Source organism: Orbicella faveolata, unplaced genomic scaffold, assembly GCF_042242905.1.
Source record: "Orbicella faveolata isolate gen_17 unplaced genomic scaffold, um_ofav_v1 contig_12, whole genome shotgun sequence".
In the NCBI taxonomy this organism is placed as follows: Eukaryota; Metazoa; Cnidaria; class Anthozoa; order Scleractinia; family Merulinidae; genus Orbicella; species Orbicella faveolata.
In genome coordinates this window covers 15,780,406-15,785,124 of record NW_028301539.1, presented here as the reverse complement: position 1 = coordinate 15,785,124, position 4,719 = coordinate 15,780,406, and the positions used below count along the sequence as shown (strand labels likewise).

At 38.0% G+C, this 4,719-nt stretch overlaps 1 non-coding gene across 1 annotated transcript; it reads right to left on the bottom strand.

Annotated features, from left to right (window-relative positions):
• Positions 1-2,076: 2,076 nt before the first annotated feature.
• On the bottom strand, positions 2,077-2,149 carry Trnaa-ggc (transfer RNA alanine (anticodon GGC)). The gene has a single exon. It is a non-coding gene; the product is annotated as a tRNA-Ala (tRNA).
• Positions 2,150-4,719: the final 2,570 nt, after the last annotated feature.

The following is a 4,719-nucleotide window of genomic DNA, read 5'->3' as shown; positions in this document are numbered from 1 at the left end:
GCCGCGAAAAAATTGCACATGCCCCAGCCCCGGGACTGACAACGTGAGCAAATGCCCCACGGTTCCCCGGGGGGGGGGAGGAAGGGCACTGCTGGAATTGACTGATGCATAACTTTTCGGTCCAGTTTTCTGTTTATGTTGTTTGTCTTTCTGTTTACGAAATTGACGTCAGTTTTTCATGCGTCTGTCCTGTTATTGATCATGAATTTCGTCATAAAATTGTCAAAGTAGCTGTGAATCCCCGAGGCGATAGCCGAATGGATCCGCAGACTACAATGTTATGACGAAATTCATTGTCAGTAACAGGACAGACGTATGAAAACCGAGGTCAATTTGTTTTTCACGATAACAGATTGTCAAATTGTCCGCTCTCGCTCGTTGACGTATCGCATAAATTATAAATTCATGTGTCTGTCCGCATATTGACGATGAAAATCGGTCAATGAACGCGCGAGAATTTCTGCGGTTATCGTAAAATTTAAGTTTGATTCATCTTAAAACTACACAACCATAAGCTGTGAAAGATATGTCTATACAAAAAAAAATATATTACGTGGGTTAGTGCCAACCGGCTTTCGAACAACCCGGACCAGATTTCAAACCGTTAAAAAAATACTATTAAAGAAAGAATTACCACAACACTGAACAGTTACTAATATAAGAATAATAAACACAATAAATACCAGCAAGGTAGCATGAATATTAGTGAAGATATCACAATAAAAACTTCAAACAAAACTAATAAAAATATATTCACAGTGACAAATTAAAATTTCAAATTTAAGATATCTTGATTTAATTTGAAATGTTTGTATATTTTCCATAAATTATTCAAACAACAGGGAAATTAAAATTAATTTAGCTCATTTACATGCATTTATTTTACAATGCTTCCCAAATTATAAAAATGGTTATCTTGGTAGACTTATCTGCCATATTTTTGGCATCTCCACAGTCCATTTTAGCATCTCCACTGTCAATTTCAGTCCTTTTCAGGGACCCAATCGATTTGTTGCTCTCCTGCCTCAGTCAGACATAATATTCCAATACCGTAATGAGTGCCGCGTGCGAAGTTCCTTCGTAAGAACACTTCCTGTCAAATTTCACCAACTACTTGTCAGGCTCCAGAAAACTTTGATGACGCTGGCAGTTTATACAGTGAATCGAATCTTTTTAGAACGTTTTTACAACGTTTGATTAGACCACCAGGAAATACACCTTCCAAGCTTTCACTAGTTTCCACCTGACACATTACAAATGCCCAGAACGACATTTTCACAACGAAATACTAGAAATTGTTATATCGATACCAGCCACGCTCGTCGTCGCCATTTTTATTCTCCCAGTAACCCTTGCGCCGCTAACTGGTTTCCATTCTTCAAAGAGAAGAGACATCTCGCGGGAAACGATCCCTTCCGGCCCGTGCCACGAAAACTCGAGTTCTCCTGCTAAGTGTTCCCGAATGTAGATTTATTTCAAATCTACTGTATTCAACTTTCGGAGAGTAGTAGTTTGGCGATTTGTTTTCTTTCTTGTTTTTTGTAAACGCCTGTCGGAGTAATCATACTCGCGTGAGCTCGCATGCACTTTAGTCACGGGGCCAAACATTCGCCTGGCAGTCATGTTTACTGAGAATTGATCACGGAGAATTTTCTGTACCTTAGCTTTCGATAGTAACAGTAGCGCAGTCCACGTTAAGTGTATAAGATGATGTGAATACCTGGCTTCATCAAATGTAAGAAAAGGATAGATAAACATTATGTTGCAAGTTGGTTCGTCCAATTACGAAATTCAAAAGTTTACAGTTGGTCGGATGTGGAAGTAAAATGCAAATAATGATTTTTGCTAGAGAAATGGCCCACTTTTGTCACTCTTTTACACTGACTAAGTAAAGTATTTAAAGTGTAGACTCAGTTCGGTTCAATTGACTTTGGATGACCATATTTTTACTGCTCAGTGTGAAAGTGACCAGAAAGATGGTAATAGATGTCCAAGATGTAGCAATGAAATAATGAAACAATGAATGATGCGAATGCAGCCATAACACTACTGGAAAAATGACCTGAAAAAAATTCAGGCTCTGAACGGGATTCGAACCCACGACCGTTGCGTTGCCGGTGCAATGCTCTACCAACTGAGCTATCAAAGCCACTGGCTTCGATTGCGTATACACTGTAGGTCTTCGGAATATTTGATTCAGTAATATCGTATAAAAATTAATAAGCTTAAATGAAATTATTGCAGTATAGTCATTTTCCGTATTTAATATATTTCCTGGGGATAACACTAGAGTGTCATCTTTTTTATTAACTCGTTTACCATGAAATACAGGAAAAAAAATAAAACTTAATAGAAATAGAAAGCCATATGTGAGAGAGTATACATCAGATTGTCATTGCTATTTAAGTATTGTCGACATGTAGAAATTCTTCCTGCTAACATGGGGGCTAGACAGGAGGACTATTATAATGTTAGGTTTTTTATGTATAAGGGAGCCACGGCTTGAGGATTAACACAGTAATTGTCGGGCCCTCAGTTTCTTAAAGGACCCTAGTCAGCCTCTGCTATTTTCGATGCCATCAAAATTAATGATATTGGATGGTGAGGCGAAGTCTTGTTGCTTTACTGTAAGTTGTGTTCCTTAAAGTATGTCCGTTTATCTTTAGTAACTTCACAGTGATTTTCTTTGCTTTGACATGCTCTGAATAAAACATAAAAGCCGAACTCTTGTATGTAAACAAAAACAAAGGTGTGGCTGACTAGGGCTCTTTAAGGGGAGTTTTAGGTGGCTTCCAATGCATTGCGAACGAGTGTTAAAAAAAAAAACTAACAGCACACCAATCGAGGTTACCTCTGCTGGACCGTGCTCCCCTTCCCTCCCCCTTCCGTAACCAGTACTCATTTACACATCTGGGCGAGGGGAGGCACTATGAGAGTACGAACACAATGCAGTGATCCCCAATAGGGGTCCATTGCACCCACCATTGGGCCATCGTGCCTCCTCTTCCATAGGGTTAGAGTAGAATTTACCCTAACATGACAGTATAAGGCTAATAACCTTCTACAGGGACAATTTGAGTGTGTTGAAACCTTTTTAACATTGCGTAACCGATAACAACTTAAAACGACTTTAGGCGACTTAGGGCGACTTAAGACCACTTAAGGCGACTTTAGGCGACTTAAGGTCGCAGAGTAGCCTAAGAAATCACACCTCAAAAAATGTACATGCACTCAGAATTTCAAAAACGTATTTTAGTAATGCATGTAAACTTAAGAGGTTAAAATAAGATTGAACAGGTGCGAAACTGTGTGGAAAGTAATCTGAAAGAGCAACGCTTAATCAAAAAACAAATATAATAGGCTAATGTCTGGGAAGAAGCAAGAAGAGAGCCGGGGGCAGCTAAGCAAAGAACTGAGTAAGTAATCAAGCCAATGTTATACTAATAGGCAGATCCTAGTTTATTTGTTCGAGGTTTTGTTTGTGTTTTCGTTTCAGCTTTAGTGGCTCTGCTCACAGCGCTATTTTCCCCAAAAACAGCATTCGACAAAGGCACCAACGTCTTTCGATCGTATCTTATTACATGAAATTTTGGCGGCACGTTAATTTAGTGATTTTGAAAAGTCCTTATTTAACGAAACTTTAGTTTAGCGATTTTTCGAACATTTTGGAACATGAGTCACTTAATTTTCGCTAATTAAGGCATTCAAAACTTTTACGACGACGATAGAACATTTATGTGAAAAAATCATAAACGTCAATAGCTGTCATATCTTATGCGGTCTTCGCTCACATCTACATTGTTACACAAAGTCAATGCTCCTTTTACAAGTACCTAACCATTAACATCCTAACGAAGAGTCCATTTCAGTTGTCAAGCTGAAATGACTGTGAATGTGGACGAGACGGCATCCGATAAACATCATAATCAACCGTCAAATAGAATGATTGTGTGAAACTGACCACATATCGGAATTCCATATTGTACTCACTTTAATTTAGCGACGATTGAAATCTAGCGACTCTTAATTTTGGTAAATTTTAATTTAGCGATTTTTAGAAAAATCACTAAATTCGCTAAATTAAAGTGTCGCCAAAATTTCATGTAATAAGGAAAATGTCGCCGTCTGAAGCTGACTATCAAAGGACTATTTACCGCCTTGAATTCTCCACGCAGGTGTGATGAATCGTAATTAATTACCTGGGTAAATTCAACCCATTGCTAATTTACAGAGACCAAAATTATATTTGGATACCAAGTTTACCCGGCGTGGTGTAACCACGGCACATACATACAAAAGGTAAGAAATAAAAGATGCATGTAATAACAGAACTTTCTTTCCAGAGCAATTAAAATTCCAAACAAGACAATTGAAATAAGCTGTGATCAGTTTTTTACTCCTCATATGAAGTGTACATTAAGGCCCAGCCAATTTTGAAAGAATATTACCTGTCAGGCATGAAAAATTAAACCTATATGCATGTAATTTATAACATGTGTTTTCGATTTTGGGTCTGTGGTTATATGAGAATAGCAACTAATTGTCATCACTTTAGGTTTGGTTTTAAAAGAAGCGAATGTGGATTTTCGTCATTGTAGTCATAAACCATATTTTCAAATATAAATCTCTACGGTTGCCACAATGCTGCGAGCGGCGCCATTTTGCTTTCAAGTAAAGTTATCAACTTGCCAAAAAAACTCAGGAGAACTAAAACATTTT